We start from the raw sequence: 17,311 nt of genomic DNA on the forward strand, positions 1-17,311 counted from the left end.
AACATCTCACCAAGTATAATTGGTTTACTTTCGCACGGGACACTCGCAATGGCATAGTACTTCCCAGAGCTTTGTCAACTATGTTTACCAAATCTCCTATCTTCTCTGCATACTCGTATTGGCTCAAGCTGCCCATGGAAATGAAGACAATATCCAATATTAGACAGTTCATAGACCATGTTAAATGTCATGCCACGTTGTAGGCTCGCTCGCCTCTTTTGCTAGCTTATCTCGCCGCTCTCCACCATGGTCAACATAGTGATACATTTCACCCCGCTGATGCATTATTTTCTTCCGATTATCATCTTCTTTCCTTCATTTTGTTTTCTTCTCTTGCCATGGCTGGCTAACGCCCCCTCCTTTGCATTGGCTTCTGCCATTGGACGGTGAAGTATAATAATAATAATAATAATAATAATCAGCCTGTTTAATTGCTGTACTGAGGTGACTGCTTCATAACAATGACCATGCAGCATTAATTTTGGATAGTATTGCAGTGCCCCTAAAATTGGAGAATATCGAATTTCTCTGATAGCATTGTGATTCATTTGTGAATAAACATCACTACTCTTTTTGAGTAGCATAGCAATGACAGAGTTGGTTTAATGTATGACAAAATGGAGCCGCTTTTTAACTTAAACCTGTACTATAATCAGTACCGCCGGAAGCAGTTTTTGATTGGTCCGGTAGTTTCATGGCGGGTACACACGTCCTCCACGGTAGGAAACGTTTGTTGGTGGCCAACAAGTTGGTCTGGTGATAACCTGACCAACCAGACCGGCGGGCCTGATAATTGTGGGGCTCATGAGCAGCTCAAGTACTTAGTATGGTTTTGGACATGTCCCCAGTTAACCAATGAGAATAACCGGAAAACAAGGGGGGGCTTTAGATACCGGGCTGACTTAACAAGAGGCAGGATAAGCGCGTTACGGGTTGAGCTTGTCGAAAACCAATTGTACTTCATTATGTGTGAAGGGGTTTTATGAAGAAATATTTTATGAACCAGTGTACAGAGATGGTGCTTATGACGAAAGGAGAGAGGAGAAGTGTGTGAAAGTCGATAAAGGGCATCCGAAGGAACACATCGATCCTTGTTGTAAAGAATATTAAGTATAAATCTATGGTTGAAACCTACTTCCCCAAGCGTTCTCTGTTAAGTATAAATCTATGGTTGAACCCGACTTCCCCAAGCGTTCTCTGAGGGGACCGAGGTCTACTCTATCAGTTCATGTATTCTGTGAAGTGACATGACCATTCGTGGGGACCTTGCTCATAACTGCAAAAGTCCTCGTCTGATTTTTCCGCATCAATTGAACGTTATACATGTGCATGTAGTGAAAGCCACATGCAAAAGGCTGTTCCATGGCACTCATCTGCCACCAAGCTCTGGGTTCATTGGCTGAAAATATTCTTCGGCACAGTAAAGTCGTGCGCCCAAGAACGTGGAAGCCTACAGAACATTCAACCTGGAATACTAAGAACACCACAGCCCAAAATTAAGAATTGCGGTGTAGGTTTGTGCTGTTGTCAAACAACGGGATTGTTATGTTGCACATGTATCTGAGCTTTACCACTACATACACGTCTGTCTTTACACAATTACCAATCTGCAGACAGCATGCTGTTTCGTCCTTTAGTTACTAATGGACTCATCAATGCAGCACAGAGAAAATGAGGCAGGTGAATGTCCTAGGCTAGAGAGCATCAAATACAGGTAAAGAATCATGCCTTGCAGATCTCGTTACGGCCCCTTCGATGCATGTCTGAACATCAGATGGCTGTGTAGCTTCAGTTATCTCAGAATATGTACTATTTATCCAGCAGCAACAACGTTGGTCACACAACTATTCACTATAATGAGTATGCGTTGGAACACTTTACCCCGAGTCATACTATAGCAGTGTATGCCATGCATGGGTTTACCTCACACACTGAATTTCATAATTTGACATCCAAATCACAGAAGAGTGGTGTTCCAAACTTTACGTAATTGCACTCCATGTCCTGCGAGCTACAGTAGAATACTTCAATAGAAAATTTCTTATAGCACGTTCTTAGAAACAAATCGTATAGGTTCGAGGCTGTCAACCCAGAAATTTGTGATTTCACAGCCATAGATGTTACCAGTCAGGTCACTGTATACAGTAGGTATGCAGAAGAAAATACTAGTAACTCTTTGTGGAAGAGCTGTGCCAAAATGTGTACAGTACAGTAAATTAATAAAAAATTAGAAAAGCAGTGACAAGGCTGTGCATGATGTAGATCTACTCGTACCAGTAAGTACAGTGCACCAGTGAAATTGTTGGTGTAGTACCGGTATACTACTATAATTATGGCATGGCCCATGCCACTACAATCTATTTGCAGTGGGCCGCAGTAGGCCAGTGCAACAGAAAGCATTTCAGAAGCTGTGTGCAATGTTAACATCTATGACATACAAGTAAACTGCCATATAGCACAATCGATTACTCTCAGCCCACATAAGTACAATGTAGGCCAATCAGTAGTATAGATACATAGAGCACACTCTACATCATACATAGTCGGCACCAAATCTATGTTGTCGATGTACTTTGCAATGATGACATGATGGCAAGCGTGCTTGATTCATCATAATATTGCCTTGTACTTGGTTGGAAGTTAGTTGTAAGTTCAGTGGTCGAGGTAAGCAGAGCTGCTCCAGCTTTCAGAATCCTGCATGAAAAAGGCAGAAAGCAAATGTAGGTATAATAGTAGCAAGCTGATGTAAAGAGCCCGTCTTTCCATGCAATAATTCTATCCACTGCATGGACAGACCTGGTGCTTCATTCACCTCTGTTTCTTGCTTTCTCAGAAAACCTACTTCCTCCTTCAGCCATCTAGCTCATGATATACATTAATTTTTCTTTATGCCTTTTCAGCCGTGGTCGACTTTCGCCCCTCCTGTTTGATTGGCAATTGCAGTCAACCTGGGGAATACTGACCCTCGATTGTGAATGAGAAAAGTGTCGCTATTCGCATTGTTGTTACTCGTGAGGTTGGAAGTATGCAATCAAATGTTCACTAGATCTGAAGATTGTGTCGTTATTTGCGAGTTGTTTTGTAAACCCGAGGTAGATTATTCACAAGTGTAGTAGACGGACTTTCTACCGTATAGTACGTTATTTTGTGTACGTCGCGTGTACAATCATGTATGCGCATGCGCGTGTTGCTGTAGTGTAAAAAGTAGTCTTCGTCTTGAGTTCGTCTTGTCTAGTTGTGTTTCGTCGTCGTGTCAATAAAGTCTTCTAAGGCTGCGTTTACACGACAACGCACGGCCAGTTTTCCGTTTTCAGTCCCGAATTTCTTTTTTCGTTTTCGTACGTTTACACGATCAAAGCCGATCGGAGGTGGTCTCCGTTTGTACCGTTTTCAAGCGTCTACACGAGAGCAAAGGATCCGCCAAAGTTCGTCATGTGCCAAGTGTTGCCGTGGAAGCACCAATCACACTCAAGCAATGGTTGAAAACAGGCACACGACAACCCACATCACATGACGAAAATTGTAAAAACAATTTTTTGGATTGTCGATCCGTGTAAACGGCCGAAAACGAAACAAACGTGACGGAAAACGAGGCCAACACACCGTTTCGACTGTTTACACACCCAAATTTATCCGGCAGAACATTTCCGTTTTCAAATTCTTCCACCTTGGCCAGCGTTTTGGTTTTCTTCCGTTTTGGTGTACAACTTTTACGTTTTGCTCCGCGTACCGTGTAAATGAACCATGGATCCGAAAGGATTTCGTTGCGTTTTCGCCCCCAGCGTTGTCGTGTAAACGCAGCCTTAGGGGCCTATTATATGTGCAACTCCAGCCCGGGCTGGAGCGAGCGGGCCAGCCCGCCAAGGGTGTTTACATGTGCAAGGCCGAGCTGGTCGCCCGCCCGCAGTGAGTTTATATGCACTGAGCACACGCCAGCCCGTTGTGAGTATGCAGCAAACACACTACGACTGTAGTGTGCTGCCCCGGGCTGAAACGCAGGGCTGCAAGCCATACTCAGGTTATAAACCTAACAACTTTTTTTCTCACACATTGTATTCTTCTGCTGATTTATTTTCATGCTGTGGCACATGTTTGGTGTGTTGTATCACCTCGTTTCTTTTCCCTGTTTTTCACATTTTTAGCAGTCCATATCAAAGTATTTTGCAAGTAGTTCCCCTTCCGTTTTAATGTAAATCCTGCATGTCGACAAATACACAGTGCTCACTGCACGTCCTTCTTGTTGCTGTACAAAAAGCTTCATAGATTTTCAAGACAATATCGGGAATCCTCTTTATAACTTCCCTCAAAAGGTAAAAGTACCTATTTTGTAGTATCAACGCAGTGTCGACGTAGACAATCATAGAGGTCTGGCAGGACTTTACGGCTGAATCAAGGCCGAGTGCGTACGGCCAAGGGCGCAGGCCAAGGCGCATAGCGCCGAGGCCTGCGCCCGCGGCCGTACGCACGAGGCCTTGATGAAGGCGAAAAGTCCTGCCAGACCTCTATGATGGTGTTTCAGGTTTTGTCTTTCGCTTTTCTGGTATAAAAGCAAGACACGTATAGGGGTGGTGGTCGGGGACGTGGTGGATTCAGCTTGTGAGTTTCAGCTCCGTCCGCTTCTCATGGATGGGATGACCCTTGGTCCATGATCTTTCGCTACAGAAAGTGGAAAACTGATCGCGATGTGTGCCACTTATTTCAGCTTGCTTCTTAGCAGATCGATAGGTGCATGCTCTTTCGCTTATTCACAACTATCGTAAAATTTCATCTCCACTCACGACAACAAGAACTTGAGTTGAAAACTGACCACGATGTGTAGACACTTTTCATGTTGCCGTTTTTGGACAGGCTGTTTCCAGGTACCAGAGCATGTTCACAGTCGAATGTGAGATGTGAACTGAGCTGACAACGAAAAACTGCCACAGACCCCTGCAGAGCTAGGCTGACAGAGTACGGGGTGCCATTGACGACGGGCTTTATTGCTACCGTATTTTTCCGTATCCATTGACCACGGGCTTTATCGGCTCATCAAGGCCACCGCGGGAACGTCGCTCATTGGCTACAACCATAGAAACGGTACGGTAAAAACCTGAAACCATAATAATACAACTCTGGCCCGGGCTGGTCTGTTTATATGTGCTTTTTCTGGCCCGCCTAGCCGGGATCCCGGGTGCCTCGAGGCGGGATCCCGCCTCGCCGGGCCAGCCCGCTTGCCATGTAAACGCACCACAGGTTTTGTGTGGATTTGTGGACAACCCCGAGATCCCGTTGCAGGCGGGCTGGCCCGCCTGTCGACCAGCCCGGGCTGGAGCTGCACATATAATCACCCCCTAAATGTAGTTATCGTCGTCCCTTGGAATAAGTGTGGAGATGGCACGGGACTGGGAGCAGGTGGAGAAAGGCCAGTTACTACATTGGTGGCAGCGGTGATGGAAACTGTTGTCAAAATCAACTTCTGGATTCGTCCTGCGTGGCCTTCGCTCCCAGTTTCCGATGTCATCTCCGGTCGTCCTATCGTAACAGTTTCGTCAGTCTTCAAGAAGTTCGTCCGTCGTCTTCGTCCTGCATCATTCGTCTCGCCCGTCTCTTGTCAATCGTCGTCACTGGTGGTCCCGGACACGACGTAAAACTGTGCCCAGAAGAAAAGGAAAAGAAAAAGAAGGATGGATGGTCCCGGACACGACGTAAAACTGTGCCCAGAAGAAAAGGAAAAGAAAAAGAAGGATGGATGGTCCCGGACACGACGTAAAACTGTGCCCAGAAGTGAGGATGTCGACGCTGAGCAGCATTCCTTGAGATGGCGGACGACATGGTAGACGGCGTGAGTTTTGTATTTGCTGTTCTCCTCAATTTTTTTCTTTTATTTATCAGTTGCTCTCCTCGAGGACGAGGGTCATTTTCTTATTTGCTCTTCTTATTATTTTGTCCTCTTACATTTTAGAATTTTTACGTGATTGGTGAGGTGGCGCGAGTGTGATGTTGTATGCATTTCCCACGATTGTGTTCCAGCGCGTGAGCTGAAGGTCTGGTTGGTGGGCAGACAGGGTTTTGTGTTATCAGGTCCTGCGTGAATGGCAGATGGTCTCTGGCTGCTGTGTTTTGCTGCGATACATTTTTGGGTGATTGGTGTGGTATGCTCGCGTGGCTAGTGTGATCTATTTTTATTCTGTTATTATTTTTTGAATCAGGAACGATTCAGCCTTTTGAGGAGGCAGCAGTGTATACATTAATTTTTGTGTCATGTTCTTGTTGGTTTTCCGAGGACGGAAAATTATTTGAGAGGGGAGCAGTGTAGTAGACGGACTTTCTACCGTATAGTACGTTATTTTGTGTACGTCGCGTGTACAATCATGTATGCGCATGCGCGTGTTGCTGTAGTGTAAAAAGTAGTCTTCGTCTTGAGTTCGTCTTGTCTAGTTGTGTTTCGTCGTCGTGTCAATAAAGTCTTCTAAATGTAGTTATCGTCGTCCCTTGGAATAAGTGTGGAGATGGCACGGGACTGGGAGCAGGTGGAGAAAGGCCAGTTACTACCACAAGGTTGATTGTACATGCTATGGGATGTACAATAACTAACCAAACAATAATGGTGTAACAATGATTTGAGTCCATATCCAATTGGATGAACCTAGAGTGCATGATCCATTCCAGAAAGGCGACTTCAGTGAGTCTTGAATTGTCAGCAGCATCATACTTCCATCGAGCTTTTTTTTCTTTTTCGAAACGACCCTCTCTTTTCAATTCGAACGAAGGTCAACATACGATTATGGCAGGCATGCACGCACTGATCTTCACTGTATACATGTGCATGTATACTGTACTGTAGTCTGTGCAGTCAACTAGTCGTGTTCCACTTGGCTTACGGTAAGTATCACTACAAGTGCATAGTAGCCCCCCCCCCCCCCCCACCCCGGGGAGTGCGCGTGAACGGCAACTGTGAACTGGTAAAAGAATTATTCGACACCTTCGTTCGTTTCGATGGAGAAGGTTCATCTGGCAAATTGAGGCCTTCGTTTCACTCCTAGCCCCAGGAGCGAAATTTTCACTCCTTGGCTGCCTGTTTGAGCCGTCCTTGTGGAAGGGTTGATTTATGCATGCCCGCATATACATGTAAACCTTATTCAATAAACGTCACAATCACGTGAACCAGGGTCCCGGGAACCAGGGAGCGGCAAGAGACCTGCACTCAGTGCACAGTGGACTCGGCGTGGGAACATAGGAGTAGAAAAATACCGGTATTTTACTACTCCCTTGTACGAACTGGGCCTTTCTTGCCACTCGTTTCACGTACGCGTGCCCCAGCTTACAACAAATCCCTGGAGGCGAGTCCAAAAATCACGTTATCGAATAAGGTCTATAGAAACACAGATCACGTAGAACTACCCCATCCGGGGTCACAACTCACAACGTTTTGGGTACTTAGGTCTCATGTCGTCTCCCCAGGTGCTATGAATCCCTGATGCACATGTATCTACATATACAATGTAATCGTAACTCTACCAATATTGCGGACGATGACCCTCCCCCCCCCCCCCCCCCGGCAAACAGAAAGTCGCTATGTCCTGGCCGAGTTTATCTTTTAATTAAATGGTTTTCTCGGTTGGGATTTCATACCTGACAACCATCCCGATTTGGCCGGGACCGTCCCGATATCGAGGGCGGTAATAGGCACCCAAAAGTGCACTAGTTCCATGCCTCACCGCGAGCTTCTTTTGTATACATTTTCATGCCTAGGTATGTCATTGGATCTCAGGTTTGCAAAGGTTGGCAGGTATGGGATTTGTAGAGTGACCAGTTTTGACTATTGCCACCTGCTGTGCAGAAGTGTCATTCCTACATCCTGGCTGCAAACGTACCCCCCCCCCCCCCCTCCCCCCCCCCCCACACACACACACCACCACCAACAATGTTCGATCCTATTTACAGAACCTCACTCTATATGAAAGTGTAGCAGAGGCACTGCCAAAGTATAAAAAACAGCAATTGAAATGCAAGCTGCATTGTGCATGCATGGAGGGCATGGGGAAGAGACTGAGAGGGTGAAAGACTGAAAGTGAAGGAAATTTGTTCCGAAATCAAGAGAATCCGAGGAACCCTTGCTGCATTCTTCAGTTCGATAACGTCAGTGGGTGAATCTCAGATGTGTTGTGTGCCCAGACATACAAGTACAGCACTAACCTGAGCATGAGAGCTGCTTGTCATCATCGTGGTCAGGAAAACGAAAGGACGAACGAGGAAGATTGCTGACCATGCATGACGAACAACTGCATATCTAGACGACAGACGGCTTGCCAGAATCAGTCTGGTGTATCTTCAGGAATCTTCTTTCCTAATCGCATTCAGCAGTCAGCTTCGAGGTCAAGAACGCGATGATATTTTCAGAAGGAATAATTTTCAAAAATTTTAAATTTTGGAGAAGAAGCTTCCTTTCTAAAAAAAAAAGCGTTCCTTGCTTTCACACAAGGAGGTGCCTTGCCGGACATGTCGTCGACAGCACAGTGTCGGCAGATCCACGTTTGTAAATTGTAGGCTGCAGACCCGGCAGACGTTTTGATCATCCCGGCCTGGTGGTGAGATTTTGGACCCGGGAGTACTAAAAAGCTGCTCGCATCCCAGAGTGCTCAGTTTCGCTCTACCCGCGCGAGTAGGGGTCCAGGTAACGGGCTCTCTTTCGCGGCCTGCCGGGCCGAGCATAATATACCTCCACAGGCGCGCAGGGAGTCGTAAAACACGACTCCCTGACGACAATCCCCGGCCCCGGCGGCCCCATAGACTACTCAGTACTCACTGCGTGGAGTCGTTATTTTTCATACGATAGTCGCGTCATGACGTCAGCGCTGCAGCATAGCTACATCATGCATTGTAGGCTAGCGCTATAGCTAGCTACATATAGAGGACTTTCCAATGAGTCATACCGTGCGGCCTATGAGGATTCGGGCCAAAGATCATCGAGTTCACCACCGATCACCGGAGGTATATTATGCTCGGCAGGCCGCGAAAGAGAGCCCGTTACCTGGACCCCTACTCGCGCGGGTAGAGCGAAACTGAGCACCCTGGGATGCGAGCAGCTTTTTAGAACTCCCGGGTCCAAAATCTCACCACCAGGCCGGGATGATCAAAACGTCTGCCGGGTCTGCAGCCTACAAACGTGGATCTGCCGACACTGTGCTGTCGACGACATGTCCGGCAAGGCACCTCCTTGCGTGAAAGCAAGGAACGCTTTTTTTTTAGAAAGGAAGCTTCTTCTCCAAAATTTAAAATTTTTGAAAATTATTCCCTCTGAAAATATCATCGCGTTCTTGACCTCGAAGCTGACTGCTGAATGCGATTAGGAAAGAAGATTCCTGAAGATACACCAGACTGATTCTGGCAAGCCGTCTGTCGTCTAGATATGCAGTTGTTCGTCATCAGGTCATGCATGGTCAGCAATCTTCCTCGTTCGTCCTTTCGTTTTCCTGACCACGATGATGACAAGCAGCTCTCATGCTCAGGTTAGTGCTGTACTTGTATGTCTGGGCACACAACACATCTGAGATTCACCCACTGACGTTATCGAACTGAAGAATGCAGCAAGGGTTCCTCGGATTCTCTTGATTTCGGAACAAATTTCCTTCACTTTCAGTCTTTCACCCTCTCAGTCTCTTCCCCATGCCCTCCATGCATGCACAATGCAGCTTGCATTTCAATTGCTGTTTTTTATACTTTGGCAGTGCCTCTGCTACACTTTCATATAGAGTGAGGTCCTGTAAATAGGATCGAACATTGTTGGTGGTGGTGTGTGTGTGTGGGGGGGGGGGGGGGGGGGGGGGGTACGTTTGCAGCCAGGATGTAGGAATGACACTTCTGCACAGCAGGTGGCAATAGTCAAAACTGGTCACTCTACAAATCCCATACCTGCCAACCTTTGCAAACCTGAGATCCAATGACATACCTAGGCATGAAAATGTATACAAAAGAAGCTCGCGGTGAGGCATGGAACTAGTGCACTTTTGGGTGCCTATTACCGCCCTCGATATCGGGACGGTCCCGGCCAAATCGGGATGGTTGTCAGATATGAAATCCCAACCGAGAAAACCATTTAATTAAAAGATAAACTCGGCCAGGACATAGCGACTTTCTGTTTGCCGGGGGGGGGGGGGGGGGGGGAGGGTCATCGTCCGCAATATTGGTAGAGTTACGATTACATTGTATATGTAGATACATGTGCATCAGGGATTCATAGCACCTGGGGAGACGACATGAGACCTAAGTACCCAAAACGTTGTGAGTTGTGACCCCGGATGGGGTAGTTCTACGTGATCTGTGTTTCTATAGACCTTATTCGATAACGTGATTTTTGGACTCGCCTCCAGGGATTTGTTGTAAGCTGGGGCACGCGTACGTGAAACGAGTGGCAAGAAAGGCCCAGTTCGCACAAGGGAGTAGTAAAATACCGGTATTTTTCTACTCCTATGTTCCCACGCCGAGTCCACTGTGCACTGAGTGCAGGTCTCTTGCCGCTCCCTGGTTCCCGGGACCCTGGTTCACGTGATTGTGACGTTTATTGAATAAGGTCTACATGTATATGCGGGCATGCATAAATCAACCCTTCCACAAGGACGGCTCAAACAGGCAGCCAAGGAGTGAAAATTTCGCTCCTGGGGCTAGGAGTGAAACGAAGGCCTCAATTTGCCAGATGAACCTTCTCCATCGAAACGAACGAAGGTGTCGAATAATTCTTTTACCAGTTCACAGTTGCCGTTCACGCGCACTCCCCGGGGTGGGGGGGGGGGGGGGGGGTGGGGGGGCTACTATGCACTTGTAGTGATACTTACCGTAAGCCAAGTGGAACACGACTAGTTGACTGCACAGACTACAGTACAGTATACATGCACATGTATACAGTGAAGATCAGTGCGTGCATGCCTGCCATAATCGTATGTTGACCTTCGTTCGAATTGAAACGAGAGGGTCGTTTCGAAAAAGAAAAAAAGCTCGATGGAAGTATGATGCTGCTGACAATTCAAGACTCACTGAAGTCGCCTTTCTGGAATGGATCATGCACTCTAGGTTCATCCAATTGGATATGGACTCAAATCATTGTTACACCATTATTGTTTGGTTAGTTATTGTACATCCCATAGCATGTACAATCAACCTTGTGAATAATCTACCTCGGGTTTACAAAACAACTCGCAAATAACGACACAATCTTCAGATCTAGTGAACATTTGATTGCATACTTCCAACCTCACGAGTAACAACAATGCGAATAGCGACACTTTTCTCATTCACAATCGAGGGTCAGTATTCCCCAGGTTGACTGCAATTGCCAATCAAACAGGAGGGGCGAAAGTCGACCACGGCTGAAAAGGCATAAAGAAAATTAATGTATATCATGAGCTAGATGGCTGAAGGAGGAAGTAGGTTTTCTGAGAAAGCAAGAAACAGAGGTGAATGAAGCACCAGGTCTGTCCATGCAGTGGATAGAATTATTGCATTGAAAGACAGGCTCCTTACATCAGCTTGCTACTATTATACCTACATTTGCTTTCTGCCTTTTTCATGCAGGATTCTGAAAGCTGGAGCAGCTCTGCTTACCTCGACCACTGAACTTACAACTAACTTCCAACCAAGTACAAGGCAATATTATGATGAATCAAGCACGCTTGCCATCATGTCATCATTGCAAAGTACATCGACAACATAGATTTGGTGCCGACTATGTATGATGTAGAGTGTGCTCTATGTATCTATACTACTGATTGGCCTACATTGTACTTATGTGGGCTGAGAGTAATCGATTGTGCTATATGGCAGTTTACTTGTATGTCATAGATGTTAACATTGCACACAGCTTCTGAAATGCTTTCTGTTGCACTGGCCTACTGCGGCCCACTGCAAATAGATTGTAGTGGCATGGGCCATGCCATAATTATAGTAGTATACCGGTACTACACCAACAATTTCACTGGTGCACTGTACTTACTGGTACGAGTAGATCTACATCATGCACAGCCTTGTCACTGCTTTTCTCATTTTTTATTAATTTACTGTACTGTACACATTTTGGCACAGCTCTTCCACAAAGAGTTACTAGTATTTTCTTCTGCATACCTACTGTATACAGTGACCTGACTGGTAACATCTATGGCTGTGAAATCACAAATTTCTGGGTTGACAGCCTCGAACCTATACGATTTGTTTCTAAGAACATGCTATAAGAAATTTTCTATTGAAGTATTCTACTGTAGCTCGCAGGACATGGAGTGCAATTACGTAAAGTTTGGAACACCACTCTTCTGTGATTTGGATGTCAAATTATGAAATTCAGTGTGTGAGGTAAACCCATGCATGGCATACACTGCTATAGTATGACTCGGGGTAAAGTGTTCCAACGCATACTCATTATAGTGAATAGTTGTGTGACCAACGTTGTTGCTGCTGGATAAATAGTACATATTCTGAGATAACTGAAGCTACACAGCCATCTAATGTTCAGACATGCATCGAAGGGGCCGTAACGAGATCTGCAAGGCATGATTCTATACCTGTATTTGATGCTCTCTAGCCTAGGACATTCACCTGCCTCATTTTCTCTGTGCTGCATTGATGAGTCCATTAGTAACTAAAGGACGAAACAGCATGCTGTCTGCAGATTGGTAATTGTGTAAAGACAGACGTGTATGTAGTGGTAAAGCTCAGATACATGTGCAACATAACAATCCCGGTGTTTGACAACAGCACAAACCTACACCGCAATTCTTAATTTTGGGCTGTGGTGTTCTTAGTATTCCAGGTTGGATGTTCTGTAGGCTTCCACGTTCTTGGGCGCACGACTTTACTGTGCCGAAGAATATTTTCAGCCAATGAACCCAGAGCTTGGTGGCAGATGAGTGCCATGGAACAGCCTTTTGCATGTGGCTTTCACTACATGCACATGTATAACGTTCAATTGATGCGGAAAAATCAGACGAGGACTTTTGCAGTTATGAGCAAGGTCCCCACGAATGGTCATGTCACTTCACAGAATACATGAACTGATAGAGTAGACCTCGGTCCCCTCAGAGAACGCTTGGGGAAGTCGGGTTCAACCATAGATTTATACTTAACAGAGAACGCTTGGGGAAGTAGGTTTCAACCATAGATTTATACTTAATATTCTTTACAACAAGGATCGATGTGTTCCTTCGGATGCCCTTTATCGACTTTCACACACTTCTCCTCTCTCCTTTCGTCATAAGCACCATCTCTGTACACTGGTTCATAAAATATTTCTTCATAAAACCCCTTCACACATAATGAAGTACAATTGGTTTTCGACAAGCTCAACCCGTAACGCGCTTATCCTGCCTCTTGTTAAGTCAGCCCGGTATCTAAAGCCCCCCTTGTTTTCCGGTTATTCTCATTGGTTAACTGGGGACATGTCCAAAACCATACTAAGTACTTGAGCTGCTCATGAGCCCCACAATTATCAGGCCCGCCGGTCTGGTTGGTCAGGTTATCACCAGACCAACTTGTTGGCCACCAACAAACGTTTCCTACCGTGGAGGACGTGTGTACCCGCCATGAAACTACCGGACCAATCAAAAACTGCTTCCGGCGGTACTGATTATAATACAGGTTTAAGTTAAAAAGCGGCTCCATTTTGTCATACATTAAACCAACTCTGTCATTGCTATGCTACTCAAAAAGAGTAGTGATGTTTATTCACAAATGAATCACAATGCTATCAGAGAAATTCGATATTCTCCAATTTTAGGGGCACTGCAATACTATGCAAAATTAATGCTGCATGGTCATTGTTATGAAGCAGTCACCTCAGTACAGCAATTAAACAGGCTGATTATGTGAACGAGATTCACGGCAAATCTTCTTCCATCAGTGCTGTTCAGTCTTGAGTGGTCCACTGAGACAGGAAAACAACCTGTTCGGTCCTTCCATACGAGAAACAGAAATTGAACATGTTCCAGGGTGGAGGTGGCGAGTATCGGCAATGTAATGCACCTTTAGGCCAACATGACCATCATTCCGACATGGATTCTCAAACACCTTCGCTCGTGAGAGTGCCTCAGAGTGGTATTCATCAACAGATGGCAATCCTGTAAAACACATGAAAAGACATAGCAGCAACAGAAAGAAACCTAATGTTATAGAAACGAATTCGAAAAACAAAGTCTACTATTATTCTAATACAGTGAACCAAGGTACAACCACACTCCAGGAGGCAAGCAAAAGAGCATATAATCCGAAGGTTGCGATGCCTGTATGTATTGTATTTATGTATTTACGGATTCTCCACAGGCTAAATCGAGGGAGTCTTTGTCATGCCACACTGGATACAACATGCTACCAGAATCACTTTCCCCAGAATTGATGATCTTTTCTTAGGGTGTTATATAAGACACATCTGTAGCCACTTCATCTTGCTCACGAAATCATACACCACCACACAAACGGGTCCTTCGGCTATTATACTTTGGGTGGTACATGGTGATGTATGATATTGATAATCTATTGATACCATATTCAAGTCTGACTCTCACCGTGAGATCCTGGCAACAATATTACCTGGTACACGACATATTCAGACACTGACATAAGCATCTTTTTGGAACAACAGGTGTGCCTATCTGCTAGTGTAATGTGACACACATGCAGAACACATGCAGAATCAGTCATAGCTAATTTTACCCCCTCACTGTTGTATGCGCAGACTCCACTTCGCGGTGTCAAGTACTCTTCTTTCGGTGGGCTACTCCACTAAGGCGCTTGTCTAAAAGGACTCACATTCATCCTGCAAACCAACACGACTTGCATAGTTTTCACTGTCGGCCAAAGTGCGTGCATTGCAGTGGCGGATCCAGGACTTGGCCGAAGAGGGGGCCCAAGGTATCCGCCGCCCCCCCCCCCCCCCAAAACAAAACAACAAAAATTAATACAACAACAACAAAGTCCTGAAGTTGTGAAGAGCTGTTGTATTTTAGGGTCCGGCGGATTCTGCCGGCAGAAAAATTGGCAGAATTCGGTACTTTTTCTGGTTTCATGCATGTTTGGTATGTGGATAAAAAAATGGAGCAGAATTCGAGGAATTGCCCGCCATAAGGTTTGTATGGTTCTGCCAATTTCACTGCTTTTCGAGCAGAATATGCCACCTTTTCGAGCAGAATCCGCCGGTCCCTAGTTTTATTCCATTCTCACGACATTTTCAAACTGCACTGGAACATTTCCACTCGATCGACAGCGGCCGCGACGGACCTTTGGACGGCTCTTCAACGCGAGCTCTCTTATCTACCGCCAGTACCGGTCCACTGAAGAACGACCTGATGTCAGACGCTTTCCTCTTCATCGCATATCTGAAGGTAACCCGTTGGCTACAAGCGAAGTAGAGAGCTAGCTAGAGAGCGTTTAGTTTCTGACAAGTGGAAAAGAAAAAAGGAAGGACGAAGTCGACAGCACCGTGCACCATACAGGACTTCAGCCCAACGCGATCACTGCGCTATGCATAATAAAAAAAAGTACCAGGCCCTGCATTTTTGGCACGTTTTTCACATGTTTGAAGTGCGGCCGTGTCTACAGGTCGCAGTGCGTACAGTAGTTGTACACAGCGCGCTGACTACAATGCTAGTGCGTGACCCCGGACACGTATAAAAATACCCAGCACGCGTGACCCACTTGATACGCCAAGTCATTTCGAGCGCTCATTCTACAGTCTACTGTTATCCTAGACCAAGGTCGAAATTTTCAAAGGGGGGGCCCAGGCCCCCTGGGCCCCCCCCTGGATCCGCCACTGCATTGCACACATTGAGATTCACTCCCTCCGTACAGGCCAGTACAGAGCTGCCCACCAATTGAGTCTGTTTTGCGTACTCAGACTTCTGATTTTCCGTATCTTGCAGTGTTTTGCGTACTGCCGTGTACATTGCATGCATACTTGCACTGTAATGTTTTTTGACACGCACATGCATGTCGGTGGCTGCATTTGGTAGTGTAAAACATGTGTGACTTGCACTCACGACATTATTATTTTTGTGCTACATGTACATGTTGTTGTGGTACGGCATGCACTCGCTTTGGTACAAGACTATTCATCACTCAGCTTACACTTGCAATGCTTCTACACAGCTGATTGATCCTCTCCGATTTTCTATACCATTTGCTCAATTTCTGTAGTGCGCACAAGGAGTGATTTTCCGTACAAATACAGAAAATATGGAGGGCTGGTACTTGGTAGCACTGCTAGTATGGTAGTACCAGGCTAAGCTGGCTGGAAGATCAAATACTTCTTTGGTTCTTTCAGTCATTTTCACGACATATGTTTTCTTTATCATGATCCCCGGGGTGTGACATTCTTATGAATGCAGAAACTCAGTCTTTCTAACCGAGTCTCACGTGCAATGTGAATTTGTTCTTCTTTTCTTCACAATGCCATGTATCGATTCATCGCTTCTTCCCACCCGAGATCCTATGCAACAGCGATTTAAAGATTGGCTTTATCAAATAGTTAATTCAGAGAGAGAGGATCAGTTGTGGATGCTGTGACAGCATAGAGTGTAGATTGGTGTAAACATCATTGCCCAGCAGAACCGTATTCACAGGGATCTGCGTTTAGCATATGGAAGCTATTTTTTTAGAATTTGTACACGTCCAATAAGCCTGAAGAGAAGAACACCTAACTTAGACTGTCCTAACGTTATCGAACGCACTGCCAAAGTAAAAACAACATTTGAAATGCAAACTCGATTGTGCATGCATGGAGGGCATGGGGAAGAGACTGAGAGGGTGAAAGTGAAGGAAATTTGTTCCGAAATCAAGAGAATCCGAGGAACCCTTGCTGCATTCTTCAGTTCGATAACGTCAGTGGGTGAATCTCAGATGTGTTGTGTGCCCAGACATACAAGTACAGCACTAACCTGAGCATGAGAGCTGCTTGTCATCATCGTGGTCAGGAAAACGAAAGGACGAACGAGGAAGATTGCTGACCATGCATGACCTGATGACGAACAACTGCATATCTAGACGACAGACGGCTTGCCAGAATCAGTCTGGTGTATCTTCAGGAATCTTCTTTCCTAATCGCATTCAGCAGTTGATACGTTACTATTTATTCGTGAAGACTTGGGAACGGAAACAAACATGTCATGAGAAAGAACAACAGGAAAAAGAAGCACACTCAACTAATCCGTGTGTGTGCGTGCATGCAGTACAACTATGACGTAATGAATATAGATACACATCACGCCCCTTCGAGATGTTGCGAAACCTGTGACAGCAACATCTATCATAAATAAAACAAAATGAAGAATGAAAACAACAAAGCAGAGACAGCAGAAAT

General features: G+C 45.6%; 3 long non-coding RNA genes across 3 annotated transcripts; 1 reads left to right on the top strand and 2 right to left on the bottom strand.

Moving 5' to 3' along the window:
* Window positions 1–1,968: 1,968 nt before the first annotated feature.
* On the bottom strand, window positions 1,969–8,444 carry LOC135806938 (uncharacterized). Its single transcript, XR_010551356.1, has 2 exons — window positions 8,176–8,444; window positions 1,969–2,694 (listed from the first exon to the last, which is right to left on the bottom strand). It is a non-coding gene; the product is annotated as an uncharacterized LOC135806938 (long non-coding RNA).
* A 660-nt stretch (window positions 8,445–9,104) lies between these two features.
* On the top strand, window positions 9,105–12,284 carry LOC135806939 (uncharacterized). Its single transcript, XR_010551357.1, has 2 exons — window positions 9,105–9,488; window positions 11,548–12,284. It is a non-coding gene; the product is annotated as an uncharacterized LOC135806939 (long non-coding RNA).
* Window positions 12,285–13,651: 1,367 nt separating this feature from the next.
* On the bottom strand, window positions 13,652–17,057 carry LOC135823690 (uncharacterized). The gene is made up of 2 exons (XR_010554730.1): window positions 16,890–17,057; window positions 13,652–14,078 (listed from the first exon to the last, which is right to left on the bottom strand). It is a non-coding gene; the product is annotated as an uncharacterized LOC135823690 (long non-coding RNA).
* Window positions 17,058–17,311: the final 254 nt, after the last annotated feature.

Source organism: Sycon ciliatum, chromosome 1 (genome assembly GCF_964019385.1).
Source record: "Sycon ciliatum chromosome 1, ocSycCili1.1, whole genome shotgun sequence".
Lineage (NCBI taxonomy): Eukaryota > Metazoa > Porifera > Calcarea > Leucosolenida > Sycettidae > Sycon > Sycon ciliatum.